This window comes from Python bivittatus, unplaced genomic scaffold (assembly GCF_059951505.1).
Source record: "Python bivittatus isolate LINGU-HERP-01145 unplaced genomic scaffold, Pbiv_v1 ctg000220_np1212, whole genome shotgun sequence".
Lineage (NCBI taxonomy): Eukaryota > Metazoa > Chordata > Lepidosauria > Squamata > Pythonidae > Python > Python bivittatus.
In genome coordinates, this window is record NW_028277048.1 from 24,724,961 (window position 1) to 24,745,471 (window position 20,511).

The window sequence follows — 20,511 nt, forward strand, 5'->3', positions numbered from 1 at the left end:
TACACTGGTGATATTATCACATTATCATCCTCCCCTTGTGACCTCAAAGGAGGTTGTTTGTTTGATGAAAGTATAGCCCCTGGCCAAAAAAAAAAAAAAAAAGTCAGCCCAGACACTGAGAAAAATCAATCCTTCTAAAGAAAAAAAAATACTGTTTTCCAGATCAAGATGAGGGAACTGGCTTGTGGTCAAGATACAGTTTGAGACATCCACACTCAGACCCCCGCCCAAAAATCTTGACAAGCCAGAGGATTCGCATGCCTTAACTGCTCCCCAGTTCATTTGGTAGGAAGTGGCTTTTTCAGCACTGGAGATAACAGCATGATAGATTATTTCAGACTTGCAAGATTCTGTTAATATAGCCTTACAAAAAAGTAGAATTAGCTCATCAGGTTGTGATTTGGGTCTGGTCTACCTGGGAAGGCTGACATCAGTCTTGCAAGTCTGAAAGTACAAATCTCCCGCTGTCTCTTTTACAGCCTGATGCATTAGGGAGGTTCCTTTCTCTGCCCATTATGTAGCCGCAGGTTATGCCCCCTCTTATTTGATCATTCCCTAGGCAGCCTCTCTTCCCCCCATCTCCCAAGGTCATTCCCACATATTATTACAATGAAGGATTTCCATTTCTTTCTCTTTGACCAATGTGGAAAGCCTCTGCTGAAATGGCACTTGTTAGCTCTTTTTAAAAAATCAATATAATGATTTGCATTAAAAATCATTTTAACAATTACATCTTCTGCTTTAATTGATCAGAGGCATTTTTTCTTGGCTATCAATGTTCCTAACTGATTGATGTTTTAGTTAGCCAATTACATATTGTAGCTCCAGAATCTTGGCTTTATCGTAGTCTAATTTGTTACTCATTTGCTATAACTACCCTTTAGTCCAGAAGTAGGTTCTTTAATTGAGCCTACGCCATTGCTTTACAAATTGTGCAAGATTTTGGTACTATAATCATCTAAGGTTGGCTATGGTATAAAACATAGTTTGAAGGGATTATTCATATTACTAAACTTGTAAGAACCAGAGCAATTGTGTTCTGTTGGTTTTTTTTATCTAGCGTTCTATTTAGTTTCAGTGGCCAGTCCAAAGCTTGTAAGAAAGGGGGGGCGGGGGGGGTTGTATTGGGATTTTTATTCTTGTAAGCTGCCCGGAGTCACCATGAGTGAGTTGCGTGGCCATATAAATGGCATGCAGAAAGGAAGGAAGGAAGAAAGGAAGGAAGAAAGGAAGGAAGAAAGGAAGGAGGAAAGGAGGAAAGAGCGGACATCAAGATCACAGCTTTCCTATGTTTTCTGTCCCTGTGCCTAATCTGACATTCGGAGGTATATTGCTTTTGATCACAGAGATGCTATTTCCAATAAGACAGTTTATTATAGCAAAAAGAAAACTTGGGGTGGTGGAAAGATTTTCAGAATGTTTGAGGGACCGATTAGCAACAGTTGGAAAAAATGATGTGTTTAGTATTTTATACAGTGTCCCATAAATTAGCATGTGACAACTGCCCCTGGGGACCTTCTGGGCTGTGATGTCCTGGGCTCCACCTGCTTGTCCAACCCTAATGTACCACTGAGGAAAGATTTCCCTTCCTCTCAGAATGGTAACAAAATGGTGCTGATACTTATCACCAAATTTTCACTAATCCAGCAGGTGAGATAATTTAATGAACTCTGCCCTGTTTGCTGTGGAAAGAAGTTGGAGAGGCATCTCAGATTAAGTATATTTATTGATGATAACATCAAAGCTCTGGATCAGTGAGGTCTTAGTCTCTTACTGGGCAGCTGAAACACAACCCAAACATTATGCACTGAGCAACTTGTAAAACCATTAACAGTATATTCTAGTTCTTTAACAGAAGCCTGATGCTCTACCAGAGCAACTCCTCTTCATTTAGAGAGTTTATCAGAAGCAACATAATAGGATGGATGTAGGGAGGAAGGACAGCAGGCACAATGCAGGTTGGCTACCAAACCACCATAAGTTTCAAAGATGCACCAAGGCAATAGATGTAGCGGATACTTAACTGGTGGCCCCTGTTACTGAGTCACAATAGTTGGCAAGAGCTTGCAGGAGGACAGAAGCAGCAGTGTCTATGTCTTAAAGCCAAAGTGTGCAAATGATGAAGTACAAACAGAGTAAACATTAAAGATACCCTGAGGTCAAGCTTGATTCCCGATGACTGCGTCCACTAAATTCTCTTGGCAGCATTATGCCGTTGCTTTCTTCTAGAATGGTCTTTTGATTTCCCAGACAAACCAAGAGCCCCCATTCCCAAGCAGTCCCCCATCTCAGTGCTAACCAAGGCTGGCCCTGCTTCATTTCTGAGATCAGCCAAGGTCAGCTTCTGCTAGCTGCTGAAGCAAACGTAGGGCAGGGAAGGGCATTTAAAGATAGGGAAACACTTTTCTGCTATTTGAAGGATAGATAATATGTTCTCAATCCCATCCAAAGGCCAGTTTCTTCATCTAGAAAAAAAATACATTGCTAGGAATAAAGTATGGAGAATGTCACAGGTACCCTGGAGGTATAAATGCCCAAAGAAAACTTGTGCAAGCAATATAAATTCCAATTAGATAATTGAGATCATCATGTTAGCAGTTTGCAAAAGTAAAAAAGACCACTTGCAAGATCTAAATAGTATTTAAAGTAGAGAGCTTCTGCCCGCCCTTTGCAAGGGAAGTTGAGGCATACACGAGAGATTTGCATTGTTCCTAAACTTTGGCAGAGGGGTTGATTATAGGTGTTATTACACAATCATATGTGCAGAACAAATCTCATGCCCCAGAAAACTGATGTTTTTGTCAGTTCACTTGTGCTCCATCAGCCTGCAGTATTAAGCACACTTACTTAGGAGTAAATCCACCAAAAATAACATTACTTACTCCATAATAAGCATATATAGGATTGTTCTGCAAGAGCGCCATTTCCTCTTACCTCCACCACTTCAGCTTCCAAAGCACCGCCTTGAAGCTAGGTGTGGATAAGAATTAAATTTCTGGCACTAGAAAGCTGTGCTAATTTATTTCCATGCAGATTAGTCCCAGGAATGTTTAGGTAGAAGTCCCTCTGAGCTCTTCCAGTGGGATATATTTCTTAGTAAATAGGCTCAGGATTACTGTATGGCTCTTCAGTCCCAGCATCATGCATGTTTACTCAAAAGTCAACCCTGCTGAGTTCGAGAGCGCTTACTCCCAAAGAGGCCTGCATGGGGATTGTAACTTCCATATGAATAATTCATTCTGATTGCAGTATTTAAGATTTTAACAGAATCTGAAATACTGGCTGAAGAGCAGAAATATGCGAAACCGGAGCATTGGGGAATGCTCATATGGTATTTAGGATCATTCTCCTAAAGTGCTTTTAAGCAACGGTCGGAGAACAGTTTTCAGTCCGACGGTAATGTTCTAGTGGGAGGAATGCAAGAAAGGGAAGGGAAGGGAAGGGAAAAAGGAATAGGGAAGGGAAGGGAAGGGAAGGGAAGGGAAGGGAAGGGAAGGGAAGGGAAGGGAAGGGAAGGGAAGGGAAGGAAGGGAAAAAGGAATAGGAAAGGGAAGGGAAGGGAAGGGAAGGGAAGGGAAGGGAAGGGAAGGGAAGGGAAGGGAAGGGAAAAAGGAATAGGGAAGGGAAGGGAAGGGAAGGGAAGGGAAGGGAAGGAAAGGAAAGGAAAGGAAAGGAAAGGAAAGGAAAGGAAAGGAAAGGAAAGGAAAGGAAAGGAAAGGAAAGGAAAGGAAAGGAAAGGAAAGGAAAGGAAAGAGGTGGTGGTGGTGATGGGATCACCTCTTTCTACTCTTCTCATCTCCCTTTCTCATTTACACATCCATCCTCTTCCCACTGCCTACATATCCAGACAGAAAGTGGCAGTTCTCCTTTGTGGTTTAACATCTGAACTTTGGCCAGAAATTCTGAATATACAGCTCATCTGTGTCCATGGGCTGAGAATCACGTTGATTCCTGTTTGATTCTCTTAGTGAAATGTAATAATTTTCCCAATGGGTAGGTTGGCTTATTCCAGTTGCAGCTTAAGCTATAATCATGTTTTACTGGAGCAAAGAAGAGAGAGAAGAAAATATGTGCCTGCTTATTCATTAAACAATCAGCAGCAGCCCTTTGAAAGCCCCACTAACATCTAAACTATATTTGATTAGACCGCCTAAACTTTGGGGGCTCTTTTCTGACAGAAGCCCCCCTTTCTCGGTTTCACCACGTGGCAAAAAACATTCCTTTTTTAAATTATTGGGCTTGCTATATATTTTCTTTGTATTATAGGGTTTAATAGATTATATTTGTACTGGCTGCTGTTATTTTGAGATTGCTTTTCCATTGATTTTATTTTCTATTCTGCAAGAAGCTTTTTTATTATATTTTTTGATATGGGTGTTGTTTTTCTTTATGAATGAGCTTCATTAAACTTTAGTGAAATACAAAAGGAAAGAAAGAAAATCTTTTTATCAACGAAATGGTCAAAGTTTCATACCCAAATCAACTTCTAAATACTTCTGTTAGGGCTAGTAAACCTTAAATGTGCCTGTCTGACTGTCCCTACAATTAGAATAGTTGGGTTACCAGACCTGGGCTGCAAAAATTGGGACTGTTACTGGATGGTAGCAAACAGGCAGATAATCTCTTAATCTCTTTCCAAACATCTAATAGTCATCCAAAGTTTTGGATCTTCGTACTAGTAGCCCTATTACTATATTTGTAGGGACAGCCAGATGAATTTAAATGCAATCTACCAATTCTTGAACTAGCAGAAAAGTTTGCTCTCCAACGGTGGGGTCATATCCTGCCTCAGTAACAAAGCAATTTTAATGTGGGACATTAAAGTAAGTAAAGTGATGGATTCCACTGGCTTTGTCTCCCCTCCCACCAAATGTCATCTGCTAGGGAAAAAACTCTCCTTAAAGTGTTGTGGGGCAGAGCTGGGTAAATGTAGACAGGTGCTTCAGATGGCAGCCTATCTAACTGCCCGAGGTGGCAAGCTGTATTGCCAGTTGTCAAGGCTGTGATCAGGTGCCCAGGCAGTTGGTTCTTTTAGCCCTTTTAGATCCAGAGGCAGCGAACACACCAGTAGGTGAGGAGATTTTTAAGCTTTATTGTTAACTCTAGCAAACAGATTTAAACAGGAATATAAGATAGCATTAAACAGAAATACAAGAGCATAGTATAAAAGCATAACATCCCAAGCAAGATGATAAAAATTCTACCCCTACTGTCGGGAGCTACCATAAGGTGCTAGCACAGAGACCCCAAGATGGCGCAGATAACACAGCGCCTGGTCCCAAGGCCCGTGTCCATGCCCCAAGACCCACGGGGCAATGCCAGGGTTTTTATCAAAGCCTGGCACTGCAGTCTCATGACTCTGTTTCCATGGCATCGAGGCTGTGGAACCCGACTTTGACCAGATGTTGCACCTGCTCATCGTGTGACTCAAAAGCCTGGGGACTGTACAGGTAAGCTAGTGCTTAACCTAAACAGTCCTGAGGGTTTCTCTCCCCCCACCCCCCGGGCCACTTCTAAGTAAAAGTGAGAAACAAGCCAGCTAAACATTATTATGACTCAGAGTGAACTTTCTTAACACGTGGAGGAGAAACCAAAATATGTCACCTAACTCCTCGAAATAAGAATGGTCTTCCACATTGCCGCCACACAGGCATGGAGGTGCTTTGTACCCATTGGATTATTTTTGAACACAAGCTTAGCCCTCTTTTGGAAGAGCACTAAACCTCTGGCCAAAAATAGCTGGGCTAATGGGTCCCGGGCACAGAGAAAGGGCCCAGGGCAGAGCAAGAGAGAGATCCCCCATGCTACTCCATCGCCCAGGAATGAAAACAGGAATAAGTACAGCCATGCACAATCCCTGGTCAGCAAAAGCATCGAAAACCCTGCAAAGCCCTCATGGAGGACCAAATCAGCGACACATCCCTGGCTCTCTTTTCTGGTTTAAACTGACCTTCTCTGCAGCACACTGTACTATTGAATCAGAAGTCTAGCACTTTTTCAAAAGAGCATTAAACCTGTTTATATAAGGAGCCTGAATAAAAGTTGACAAGTACCTTGGAAAGCGGTTCTCAGGTGTTATGGAGCTGCTGCATCTCTGGAATCCAGGGCTCTGTTTTCTCTTGTCGCCCAAGGCAAAATGGCCATGGAAAGCAATGCCCAACAATGTAAACTCTTCAGTAGGAACTGGGCAGAACCCAGCCCCAAACTATTTAATCAACCACAGTGTTGATAAAGCCTGCTAGATTGGGTCTGCAGCAAAAATTGTGTTGGGCAAGAGAAAGAAAAACTTTAAAATTGGTGTATTTGATCACTGTAGTTTGCCTGTGCTGTGGGGTGGAAATGAGACCAAGGTAACATTGTGAGGGTGTGTCATGTGAAAATGATCGCTGGGCTATCTTCATGCTGTTATTCAAGGGACCTGAGGATGAGCCTGTAGTTAGATGAGGCTAAAACTGGAAATCATCAGTTCACAGTGGTACACTACTGAACTGCATGGAAGTAGGAATAAAAATGCATTTTTACAGACCTGCTCACACAATACAGGATCGAGGGACAGTTCTCAATAAATGAAAACACACTCACATCCTGACAAGTACACATGGAAAATGGCCCTTCTGTCTTTCAAACAAGCCCACTAACAACAGGAGACAAACTCTAGCAGGTGAAATTGTACATGTGAAAACTGCCTTGGGTATTGATATGCCCCAAATATCAGGGCCTGGCAGTTGCTTTGCAGAAACAATTTTTGAAAGTTCCATGCCGGCTTTGTTAAAATTTGTGGTGCGGTGCAAGGATTAGCAGGTCCGGACGCCTCTTGTACTTGCGTGGCTCTTCGTTCTTGCCGCTTGGCTTAGTCTCACCCACAGGTTGGGATGATTTAATGGGCTTGATTAGAAAAAGCTGGCGTTCTGCGTTCTGTATTTATGCTTCTCTTTGGATCCCCTTGCAGCCTCATGCAGGCACCTGATTTTGTGTGCTCACAATGTGCTACAGAAAAATCCCCCCCCCTCCCCAGGTTGCATATAAATACATCTCCTTCCCTGGATTTCGTGATGGTTCCCTGTGGAAATATGTGCCTGTGGTGCCTTGCACATGGGCTTCTGGGGGCACTGTGCATGGCTAATGTGGAGCTGCTTTGCATTTGGGGAGGGGGGGGAAGATTCCTCAAATCTGTCTCTCTAGGGCAGAACCTCTCCTTTGGTGCCCTGCTTCCGACCCAGAGGGTCTTCTCCAGCCACCTTGCTGCCTGAGCCAGTTCTTGGAATCAGGGAGAGCTCACCCACAATGCTACTAGGGAAACCGGAGCTGGAAGGAAGAGCCATCCACCCTTAGAGTAGGCGCTCTACTGTCACTTAGAGCTCTTTGGCTGTAATTCATAATGTTTATTATTTTAGAAGGAGCCCCAGGGCCAGCATTTCTGGGAGCAGGAAATCAACTTTGCCTTGACTAAGAAACAATGCTGGGAGGTTGTGCAGGGGGATGGGGGCGTATCCGGCCTTCTGTCGTATGCTTAGCCTGTTCTCCTCCACAACCTGAAATGCAAAACAACTGGTGTTACTGGGGGGGGGGGGGGTTGGTTTTTTTTTTAATTAAGGGAAAGATGGTAAAAGCAGTGGAAGGCTTTTTAGATGGTTGAGGGTGTTTTTTAAATTTCTTTGGCCTCTGCCCCTCTTGGATGGCTTCCACTGTGCTGTGCCAAGCCAGGGTCTAATGCCACAGGCATTGTGGGTCATTTGGGAAGGTGCTGTAGCCACCACCACACTTGTGAAGGGAAGCAGAGCTGGGGGAGAGGGCTGTTGCCTTACATGAGGGACATTTGAGGGAAGCATTCTGCTATCCCAGTGACTTTCAGCAGCCATAGATCTCCCTTGAAATTGAGGGTAAAATATGTGGTCCCTGTCAAACTCAGAGGTGAAATACTGTGCTCCTTTCCACGGACATGCCACAAGCCGCAGATATATCTCCACAAATGCCATTTTACACCTAGCAATGCTCCCCTTCCTTTACCTCAGACCGACTTACAGAAAAATTAGATATGGACGTTTTCATGTCATTTACCTCTCCACCAGGTGCCTCCTGGATTTGTGTCCATCCAGATAAAGGCACCAGAGAGGAAGAATGATCCTTGCCATACTCTTTAACACTTCCTTAGCCTTGCTGAATCTGGATCACGCGCATACATTGCCCTCCCACACCTAGCGTAGCATTTGAGCCTCTGGCCTAGAGTAGATTTTAAACTTAGGAATTTTAGATAAGATTTCTGTCATAATCTCTCCTGATGGCCCAAGAGTCACATCTGAAAGTGAAACAGGTATTTTGGTTTTGCACTTCAGGATGTTGAAGCTGGTGGTCATTAGAAGGACAGATGCTCCATACAGCCAATTGCCCTTCCTGACATGAGAAAGATTGCCACTTTTTAAACAAGTGGGCCTGCTCTCATCCGTTGCTGTTGAGCAAGTAAAACTTCCTCAAGTTTAGCAGACAAAGAAAAAAAAAATAGTTGGGAGGAAGGAACATCACCTGCTGCATTTTTCACTCATTGCTATTACAGGCATAAGAGCATAGCCAAGCTAGCTGGCAACCTTGCTCTTTCCCCAGGGATGAGAAGCGATCCCAAGAACGCTTGTCTGCCCTCTCTGCCTGCCTGCTGTCTGCGAAAGAGAAGCTGCTGTGATCTGCCAGAACAAAAACAATATTTAAAAGAAGAGCTACATACGGGCAGTCTATCTGTTACTGAGACCTAATACAGCACAACCACTCTTCTTTCTTGGTCCTGCTCAAGACAAAACGCCCTTAATTGACTGAATCAGAAGGTAGTGAGCCAAGCAAATAGAGCAAAGGACTCAGCCAGTAATAAGGGGGAGAGATGGATGCAAGGTAAGATATGGTTCTCAACGCATTTCTGCATTTGGCTCTTCAAAAGAGAATGTCTAAAAAAAGGGATGATAAAAGAGTGCTATTTAAAAAATAAAATTGGATTACAAAAGTGTTATTAATGGTAATAAACTACATACACTGGAAACAATGATATACAAAGCAGGGATAGAATTGAATACATCAATCTCCACAGCTAAGATAATAACCCAGAATGCTAAACAAAGAGCTGAAGCTACCTCATCTTTAAAACTTCCAGAATGGTTCTGTAAATGTCTATGTAAGGAGGGCAATTCTATACACAACTGCTGCTACATAACCCTAATTTTGCTCAATGGGGCTTACATCCAAGTAAGCAAGTATTTAATTGGAATCCAAATATAATTTTTCATTCTTTATGTTATAAAAGCCTGGTTTTTGTTTTCTTGTGTTATTTTGCAAAGCACCATTTAGTATGACCTGTTAGAAATGATATATTTCTGTTTATTTTGCTCAACAACTCCTCTCTAGCTCTATTTGGCAAATAAAATAATTGTTGTCAATAGATAATCATTGCAGACAAAACATTTAACCAAACATACTTCTATGAATGTATATATTGTAATCTTATGCATTTTTTCCTGACAAATTTCCCTTATTTTAACCCATTACACCTTACTCTTGTTTGAATCCTGGAAAATTGCAGAGCATACATTGGAGACATAGCTTTGCCAAAGCTTGCACTTGGTACTTGTCCACTGAAGTAAAACAGTGCATGCTGGGTCAGGCCAAAAGCTCTTTATTCCAACAATGGTTATGCTCACATGATACACAAGGATTCACTGAACCATGATTTACTCAACTAACCCAATTCCCTATTTTTATAGGATACATTGATCATAAAGTAACCCCTTGGTTTCAATTTACACAATAGACTACAGTAAAATGTAGTTGACTAGTTCATGCCTCAGTATGTCTTATGAACACAGCCATCCTGTTTCCCAGTCAGATACTTGCAGTAAGCTTACCCATAGGATAAAAACATAACAGCACCATCCCCACTCCATTCTGCCATCTAGCAATAGGTTATCAAGAGGCTTCCTCCCTCTGATACAAGAGGAAATATATATATGTAGCCACCCTAGCTTGTAACTGTTAATAGCCTTTCCTTCCATGATTTGGTTGATCTCCTTTCAAAATCCTCCAGATAGAGGAGCATCATTCAGTGACATCCACAAGGGGGGAGCAAATGATGAAGGCAGCTTTGCGTCAACACAACACGAGCCCCATCCTTTCTGTGCCATGACCTCGCATGCAATTTATGTATTTATTATTCCAACGTATATAGCCATCCATCTCATATATATGACTCTGGGCAGCTTAAAGTTAAAACAAATACAAAACAGCAAAAAGCCATACAACAATTTAAAAACAAGAGTAAACAATATAAAAGCATATAAAAAACCATAACATACATAAAACTCACAGCAAGGTAATCACATCCCTCCAAACATGTAGTAGCCATTGTGCCAGTTCTGCCATACTCCCAGGTCCCCGTGCCTGTTGGCAAAACCATGTTTTCAGGGCCTTGCAAAAGGCCAGGAAGGCCAGGGCCAATCAGATCTCCAGGGGGATGATGTTTCACAGGGCGGGGGGGCGTCACCGAAAAGGTTCTTTTCTTGGGCCCTGCCAGACAACATTCCCTGGCTGATGGGACTCACAACGTGCCCCTCCTGCCTGAAGGGGTGGGTAGGTATAGCTGAGGAAGGGGAGTCCCACAAGTAACTTATGAAAGGGGCACAGCTTATGGTGTTAGGATGTATTTGCCATTTTGATGAAGCCACTGGATCCGACCAATCCCTCTGCCATCAGTGTATCTCGTGCCAAGTTGTGTCTTCACATACTGCTTCCTGCCGCTGGCCTCATCCAGGATTTCAGACCCAGAAGTTTTGATATTTCTCTTTGAGCCAAGTAAGACATAATGATAGAAGACCCATCTCTAAATGTGGCTCTGCCCTACTCAGGTGTAAAGGGAAACTGAGGATGAAGATTAAGGAGGAGGTCTCCTCGTGCCATAAACAGTTTCTTAACATCATCTTTTTTTTTTTTTTTAGTGAATGTAAATAAGGGAGTGGATGAATGTTCACTGTCCCTGTTCTTTGCCCTAAAACTTACTTCCATTCTTTTTCTCCCACCACTCATCACCACCATTTTAAAAAATGATTAGGAGGTATCTACAGGTGAAACTCGAAAAATTAGAATATCGTGCAAATGTTCATTTATGTCAGTATGGCAACTCAAAAGGTGAAACCAATATATGAGATAGACGCATTACATGCAAAGCGAGATATGTCAAGCCTTACTTTGGTATAATTGTGATGATTATGGCGTACAGCTTATGAAAACCCCAAATTCACAATCTCAGAAAATTAGAATAGTGTGAAAAGGTTCAATATTCTAGGCTCAAAGTGTCCCACTCTAATCAGCTAATGAATCCATAACACCTGCAAAGGGTTCCTGAGCCTTTAAATGGTCTCTCAGGCTGGTTCAGTAGGAATCACAAGCATGGGAAAGACTGCTGACCTGACAGTTGTGCAGAAAACCATCATTGACACCCTCCATAAGGAGGGAAAGCCCCAAAAAATAATTGCAAAAGAAGTTGGATGTTCCCAAAGTGCTGTATCAAAGCACATCAATAGAAGGTTATATGGAAGGGAAAAGTGTGGTAGAAAAAGGTGCACAAGCAGCAGGGATGACCGCAGCCTGGAGAGGATTGTCAGGAAAAGGCCATTCAAAAGTGTTGGGGACTTTCACAAGGAGTGGACTGAGGCTGGAGTTAGTGCATCAAGAGCCACCACACACAGACGGATCCTGGACATGGGCTTCAAATGTCGTATTCCTCTTGTCAAGCCGCTCCTGAACAACAAACAACGTCAGAAGCGTCTTACCTGGGCTACAGAAAAAAAGAACTGGTCTGTTGCCCAGTGGTCCAAAGTCCTCTTTTCTGATGAGAGCAACTTTTGCATCTCATTTGGGAACCAAGGACCCAGAGTCTGGAGGAAGAATGGAGAGGCACACAATGCACGATGCTTGAAGTCCAGTGTGAAGTTTCCACAGTCTGTGTTGATTTGGGGAGCCATGTCATCTGCTGGTGTTGGTCCACTGTGCATCATTAAGTCCAGGGCAACGCAGCCGTCTACCAGGAGATTTTGGAGCACTTCATGCTTCCTTCCGCAGACAAGCTTTATGGGGATGCTAACTTCATTTTCCAGCAGGACTTGGCACCTGCCCACACTGCCAAAAGTACCAAAACCTGGTTCAATGACCATGGGATTACTGTGCTTGATTGGCCAGCAAACTCGCCTGACCTGAACCCCATAGAAAATCTGGGGCATTGCCAAGAGAAAGATGAGGGACATGAGACCGAACAATGCAGTGGAGCTGAAGGCCGCTATTGAAGCATCCTGGTCTTCCATAACACCTCAGCAGTGCCACAGGCTGATAGCATCCATGCCACGCTGCATTGCAGCAGTCATTGCTGCAAAAGGGGCCCAAACCAAGTACCGAGTACATACGCATGCTTATACTTTGCAGAGGTCCGATATTGTTCTATTTCCAATCCTTGTGTTATTGATGTCTGTAATATTCTAATTTTCTGAGATTGTGAATTTGGGGTTTTCATAAGCTGTATGCCATAATCATCCCAATTATACCAAAGTAAGACTTGACATATCTTGCTTTGCATGTAATGCGTCTATCTCATATATTGGTTTCACCTTTTGAGTTGCCATACTGACATAAATGAACATTTGCACAATATTCTAATTTTTTGAGTTTCACCTGTATAGTTAAACAGAGAGACAGCTCTGATGCCATATCTAATTTGGACTTTGAAAGGCCTTTAAAAGTTATAATGCAACAGAGCCAATGTTGTAGAGTCCAGACGCTTTCTCTCATGTAAGTTCTGTTTAGAGCAGTGTTGTCCAAACTTGGCCACTTTAAGATGAGTGGACTTCAACTCATGCTGGCTGGGGAATTCTGGGAGTTGAAGTCCACTCATCTTAAAGTGGCCAAGTTTGGACAACACTGGTTTAGAGATACTGTACATTGTTCCTCAGCTCAAAAAGAGTTGTGCCACCCCAGTATCCATCCTCCTGAAAAAGGTAGTTAGTGCTATATCCGACCAAGGAGTCAGCAACCTGCCACCTTAGGGCTATAATATAAGCTATAAGCCTTCAGAGTTTTAATGTGATCCTTGGCCTAACTTTAAAAGTGGGGGAAGCCAGCAGTCTTGACCTGATGAGTAGAGAAGGAGGCAGAAAGAAAGAAAGAGGAAAGAAGGTACCAGAATGATAGGAGTGGGGCAAAGGATGTCAGAAAGAGATTGAATGGATGGTTTCCGCTCTTGTTGGCTCTAGCACCACCCACTGCTTGGTCAAAACCAACCTGCTGTTGACCTGTCCCTCTCCCCTATTATCCCAAGGGAATGCTGTCCAGAAGACAAAAAAGGTTGCCCAGTCTACCTTGTGTGCAAATTGGATGCAGTATTGATCTTTTCTTTCGAATTGAGTCTTGTAGAGCCCTATCTCATTTGGCTAAAACACAATGAAATTAGCCATCCTGTTAGATAAAGTAAGGTGGCTGGTCTTGGATGTGCAGTCAGGAAATGGTTAGCTGTTTAATTTATTATTCCTGTCTTTTGTCTTTCAGGGAGAGGTGTTTGTGGGATTTTCTGCTCAATGTGAGCATAACATGGCCAGCCTTAGAGGTTAGGCACCTCAGTTTGAGGAGGCACCATTTGCAGTTCTGCCTGAGGCAACCGAAAACCTTGGATTGGGCTTGCAAGATGGGCAATGCTAGGCTGTGAATATTTCCATAATCATTGGAGGAAAAAAAATTGGGAAAACATGGCTTATCTATCTCCCATCCGACACTTCTAATTCTTTTCCTAGTGCCTGAAAAAAAACTCAGGAGTCCTGAGCCTCAACTCTTTCGAATGTGTGCTTTGTCACTGTGGCACCTCTCACACTCCCTTTTTTAAAACATGCACTCACTCACACACACACACACACACACACTTCATTTAGTTTTTCTCTTATTCTTCTGTCCAGATACTTTGATGAGTTTTTCCCCTGAGCTCTTTCTGCTGACTCAGGCCCTCAGAATTAACAGGCAAGCAACCTCAGCAACTGCAATGGCCCCAGGTTGGGGGTGGGGTGGGGGTGAGGAAGGACGGAAAAGCAGGAGGAGGCAGGAGAAAATGTTCCTGAGTCGGATGCTTTGCACAGGAAAGGGAAGTGGGGAGCTTAGGGCAGATTGCATTAGAAATACAGTTGTATAAAAGATGATGTGGGCTGCAAAACAATAGCAGCAAAGGGGAATCTCACCATCCCAGGATGACAATTTGCCATCAATTCATGTTTGATTACCCCACCTACTCAGGATGCCATCAGGGTGAGAGGACGGGGACTGAGTGGAGACAAATCCCAAATGAGCATTCCAAGGTCAGAAGGTGACCTTCTTTCGATGATATTAGCTAGTGCAGATGCAGGGAAGGACTTTGTCTTATTCCTTTCGCTCAGACACTTGGAATGAGAGCTGAACACTGGGGTGCACCCGCTGTTGTGCAGCTTCCACACCCTCGCTTACTGGTGCATTAGCACAGGGCAGAGTGTTCTTCTTGCCCCACTCGGCATTCAACTGCATTTACCTATAACCTCCAGCAGCAGGGTCTGTGTATATATGTATGTATGTGTAGGGGGGGAGAGGAATGAGATAGTGTTGATATATTAAAATAGCACTGGGAGAGAAAAACGAATAGTACTAGGAGAGAGAAGTTGAAATTTCAAATGATGCTGCAGCACTAATAATGGTCTTAGGGCTCACATCACAATGCACAAAGAATCTTCTGGCACCTTAAAACCCAACATATTCCTTATGGTATCAGCTTTCATAGATAGGCCAGGGATCCTCCATATCTATGGATATGCATTCATGGATTGTATTCATGGATTATATTCATGGATTGTACATTTATGGATTGTGCTAATTTGAGAGTTCCTTTAACCGGTTTAATCAGCCATAATTTGCTGGGTTCTGCTAACTTGCTAAGCCATAAATAACCGCTGTTTGGTTTAGCATGATGTGTGGACTCATTCAGTGTTATATATTTTCCCCAATATCATTTTATAGTCCTATTTTGCCTTGAGGCCTTGTTCATACAACATGCTAAATTATAACGTGTTTCGTTTAGTCTTAGCATAACAATCTGGGCTGCAAAACTCCAGACAATGGCTAGATGGCATCAGAAATACAGAAGTTGACAACTAGTAGTCATCCAGATTGTTGTAGCTCAGATTTTGAACCACTGTTTTAACACTCTATGCAAATCTAGCCATTATTGTTTGCAAACCATGGTTTGTGAGTTATCATGTTGTGATAAATTCAGCAAACTGAGATTTATTCAACACAATGTATGACAAGCAAGAGGCTGCATCTGGCCCAAAATAAAAAAATGAAGAATAAAGGGTCTCAGAGGGAGTGTCCCAAACAGATCCCAGGAAGCATGTGATATGTTCTGATCAGCAGCATCTAACTGAGAGTCAAAAAGTCAAGATGGCGGTATTGACCACACAATCAAAATGACAGCATTGATGCACATACAAAAGGGCAGAACTTTGATCTCATGGCCAAGACTGCTATCTTGACCTTTTTGACCCTCCCCCAACAGATTCCCCTGGATTCCAATACCACTGAGTCCTTATTCATGGGCCCAACCTCCATGGTCCCTTAATGCTATGATTCTGTGTTGCTATTGCTTAAGGTCTCTGCTTTACAACCAAGGCCCTGAACCTTCACAACCATTAGATCCTGCAGGGAAGGTATGCTACACATTCCAATGGCCAGGGACTTGCAGTTGATGGGTCCCAGGAGGCAGGCCTTCTCTGCTGTGGCTCCCTCCTTGTGGAACATTCTCCCCCCGAAGTAAGGCTCACCCCTTCCCTGCTGTCCTTTAGGAAGTCCCTCAAGATCTGCTTATGCCATCAGGTCTGGGGGTCTTTGGGAACAGAGACATTTTTAGATGCTCCACTGGAATTGATATTCTCTCTCTCTGTGGGGTTTGTATATTTTAACATTTAAAATTTTTAAACTTTTTGACGATGCTGTTTTTAATAATCACTTTTTAATCTTTTATAATGATTATTTTTATCTATTTGTTATTTTGTTTTAATTGTTGTATGCCGCCCAGCGTCGCTTTGCGTGAGATGGGCAGCTATGTAAGTGTGATTTATTTTATTTATTTATACATCACATTTATATAGCCACCCATCTCACGCAAAGCGACTCTGGGCAGTGTAGAACAATTAAAATAAAATAACAAGTGAATAAAAACAAGCATTATAAAAAGATAAAAAGTTATTATTAGAATAAAAACATTATCACAGATTTTAAAAAATAGATTTTAAAATATACAAACCCCATAGAGAGAGCAGAATATCAATTACAGTGGAGCCATCCGAGTGTACATTTCATTCTGATTAGTGGAATCCCTGGTCAGCTCTCGGTGGTGGCAAAGCCCTTGTAGATCTAGCCAGGAATTCCAAACATGGTTGCTGTGGTAACAAGCCTCTGGTTTCAATAACAACATCAACTCCAAATGGTACCCTGGGCGATCATTTTATGCTGTACCAAGGATGGGCCCAAGCAGTTGCAGAAGGGGGCTCAGCTGGAAAATAGAGCAGATCGCCTCTCTGTAACTCCCCATCACAAGAAGGGGAACTGAGCTCTGAAGCGCTTCCATTTTGGCCCTCGTGCAAGTGCCTCACATGTGCTGCTGTATCATCTGCCAGTTCAGAAGAAACAAAAACAGGACAACAGAAGGGCTGGCACATAAGGGGGCAGATCTCAACTTTATATTAGGCCAACCAAAGGACACAAGGTGTGGGTGAAACGTTCAGGTTTTCTGGAACTCAGCCTGGATCCCAAGCCTGGGGAAGACCAGAAGAAAGTTGGCTTCTTCTTAAAACCAGAAAACTTGCCTTCAGTACCATCTTATGATAAGCATGAAAGAGATGGCATAGTTGGATTAGGTTTTTCCAGGTCTTAGGCAGATATCAAGTTACACATACAGGTTTGGCTGCTGGGACAAAGAAACACAGAATGGTTAATACTGTGGCACAAATAGTTCTCAGTGGTTTAAAAGATCTGACCAATTAATACAAAACTGATCTGTCTGCAGCTGTGTTAACCATGATAGCTAAAGGAATTTCCCTGTAAAGAAACCATCAGATGCCTAGAGGAAAGCTGTTAATTCCATTCCCGGGCCAGGTGCCTCTGACTGGCATTGAAAATGAAGAGTTTATTAACTCTTAGGAGATCTGTTCAAACCTAGCAGATCCCTCTTATTTTCGTAGCATAGTTTGCACAGCCCTGAGATCAGGCATCATGCCTTGATTTGGAAGTATGTAACTGGCAGTCCGTGAGCCACATATGGTCCCCAAACCCATTTTTGGGGTCCCCACAAAAGCCTTCTTTTAATGCTAACACATAACGTTCTCCCCTCCACATCCTCTCAATTTCTCCGCCGTGGCCACCTGTCTGACTTCACTGCACCACTGTCCTATTCACTGCTGCCTTTAAGCTACCTGTTTTAAAAAGGTGAGCTCCCCAGCCTCTGAAACATTGCCTGGGGGTCTCTGCCTCACCTGAAACGTAGAATCTGTCAAGAGAGGGGGAAGTGGATTACACGGTATTTGATTAATTCTCTTCGTGCTGCAGCCGCTACTCTGTGCCAGTCAGGCAGATACAGGACCATCTGTACCATAATAACCACAAGCCCTGATACAGCAGCATTCACTCTACAGTCTCACCATTGCAATGATCTGTACCAAAGTACCAGTAGCCAGACAGCTGCATCTGTATGGGGTATTCACAGAATACAGCAGCAGCAGTATAATCACTGGCACGAATACTGCAGTGTCTCTGCTCAGTGCCGATCATATTATTCTAGAGCAGTGTTTCTCAGCCTTAGTAACTTTAAGATATGTGGACTTCAACTCCCAGAATTCCCCAGCCAGCTTGCTGGCTGGGGAATTCTGGGAGTTGAAGTCCACATATCTTAAACTTGCCAAGGTTGAGAAACACTGTTCTAGAGGCCTAGATTTCAGAGCTTCCTTGGAATCAAACACCACAGGCAAACTCCCATGTATCAATCCCAGTCTTTCTGCCTGCGGGAAAAAATAATTGTAACCTCTGCTTTTGCAGTTTTTAAGAAGCACTGATGCCTAGTGCATCATTTTTAGCGGTTACACAAGGCTGTTCTGTCATAATGCTCTCTTTCTAGGATAAAGGTGTTTATTTCCATAACCAGTCTAAAAGCGAAGGTGTAGCTCTGGCTGCCTTATGAAGAGCATCCTTTATTTTATATCTAACTTGTTGTAATCTTTAACCCAAACCAAAAGTTCTATCTGTGTTACAGATTTATACAGTACAGTAATTAAACTGTACTCTTAGCAGACGTATCTTTCCTTCCAAGGAATCTTGTTAATTGTAGATTGGAAAGATGTTAAAAATGCATGTTGGCAATTCCCCGGGTAGTTTCATGGAACTGTAGTTCCCAGAGCTCCATGGGCAAAAGCTTGACAGGTAAGACGCTTTAGCAGTGCAATCCTGGGCATGTCTGTTCAGAGATTGGTTTCATTGATCTGTGTGCAATTTCCTCCTTAGGCTATGTTTTGGGACTGTGGCCTAGGACTGCAATCTTAGACTCACCTACCTGAGTGTAAGTTACACTGAAATCAGTGAGACATTATTCCAAGTAAACAGTATAGATGTGTGGCAGCTAGATAGTCTGAATATGACCAAATCTTAAAATACATTAGTTTCATCATTGTCATCATCATCTTCTATCATTTATTCCTTAATATATTCCAGAGCAGACCTTTGAAACTAGCTGGAATGTCATTCCCTCCCACTGAAATATCTTTATGCTAGACTGAAACCTTAAAAAAATGCCACCCATGTGAAGATGGGAAAAGTAAATCTTCCCTTTCAACTAATTTCTCAGTCCTAGATGGGCATCTTGGCAATGGAGGTCAGGCTAGGAAATCCTAGAACTCCAGTCTCGAAAGTGGAGCGAGGCCACATGTAACTTTTTCATTTTCCACAAAACGCAAGCTGAAGCAGAACATGTTATATAGAATTAATTATTACACAGGTATTTATTTATATCAACTGCAGGATTTAGCTTTTGGGGAATACCTAACTTGCTTTGGTGGATAATGTTCATCAACAGCTCTGGATGGTTTATTTATCCACTTTTACTTCTGAATCCCAGGGCTTTTTTCCTCCTTTCTACTTGTCTTCACAACTACTCTTGGGAAGGAAGGTTTCACTTTCTTATTCAGTTCCAGCACCTTGATGAGCCCTGAGGCTCAATCAATATTAAATAATAGTCCATATAATGGGACCATGCAACAAAAGGCTGAATGAGATCTTCAGTAGATACCAGTCCTTTTCTGTCTTGCTGAGATCATTGTTATCATTAGCCTCCTTTTCTCTGTCTCCAGAAGCTGAGACCCCTTTCTGAGCGCTGAAGCTGCTTGAGAGGAGCCATTGGTATGCTAATCTAGATTCAGAAGAAGAAACTGAAGTTGCGGAAGGCTCTCAGATCTTCCTTTTGACCTAGTCATCTTTGGGGCAACCTGTCAGGAATCCTAGCCAGGGACTGGGTATACCTCAGTTTAGTGTATACATTGTCTGGGGTGATTGTGCCTCTGACTCAGGGAATAAAAGTGTTTTCTTCTCCTAGAGTGGGAGGCTCAACTCTACATGATGATCCACATTTTCCCCATTGCATATATCTCCCATGAGTTATATGGGAGTTAAATGGAATTAGCATTCTATTGCTCCCTATTTAACCACTCAAGAAATAATTCATATTTCCCCAGAAACTCAAGGAAAACTAAGTGTGCAACGCCAAGTCCACCTTGGGGCTTGGGCACTGTTATATGCCCCTGGAACTCCATGGGGAGAGATTCCTGGCTCCCTCTTTCTGAACTGCGTACGCTTGCTAAATATATGTCTCTTGAAACCCCTTTACTGATTTTTGGCCATGCAATTTCTAGCTTCAGCAGACTTATGTCATCTTACCATGTTGTAAGGAACATGCCTGCTACTGCCTTTTCCATACCCCAAAGAGACATGGCAGAGCTTTGTTTATCTTTGCCCAAGCTACATTTCACCTTAGATCTTGGATTGGTAATCTGCAACCCCCTCTTTCTATCTTTTTTTCAGTCTTCCAAATACCCCCAAATAGTGTTGAGGAAACCTGGTAGCAAACAGCAGCAAACCAGAGGCGTGACTTTTTCAATCCAGATTTTGAACAAATAACAGGGAGATTATTGCCTCATTAGTCTCAAGTCCCCCCAACAAAAAAGCTTTTTTTAAAAAAAAAATTCAATCCTGTCCCTATGGATAATGAGTCAGCATCAGTGCCATGACTCCTATGGTCTTTGAAGACCAAAAAAAAATAAAAAGTATACCCTTCCCCCTACCAGAAAATATTCCCCCCCGTGCCTTGGATGGCTTGATTCATGTATTCCAGGGCCATTAGTCAGAATGGTTCAATTAATTTAGTATCACAGAACACAAACTTTG

The 20,511-nt window shown here is 42.8% G+C and overlaps 1 protein-coding gene and 1 long non-coding RNA gene across 2 annotated transcripts in view; one reads left to right on the forward strand and one right to left on the reverse strand.

Annotated features, from left to right (window-relative positions):
- ASIC1 (acid sensing ion channel subunit 1) overlaps positions 1 to 20,511 on the forward strand; it is a 176,493-nt gene that overhangs the window by 19,631 nt on the left and 136,351 nt on the right. The gene's annotated exons all lie outside the window — the stretch shown is intronic.
- Positions 16,479 to 20,511, reverse strand: part of LOC148216304 (uncharacterized) — an 83,512-nt gene continuing 79,479 nt past the window's right edge. Inside the window, exon 3 of the long non-coding RNA XR_015795704.1 lies at positions 16,479 to 16,993. This is a non-coding gene — a long non-coding RNA (uncharacterized LOC148216304). The remainder of the gene's footprint in view (positions 16,994 to 20,511) is intronic.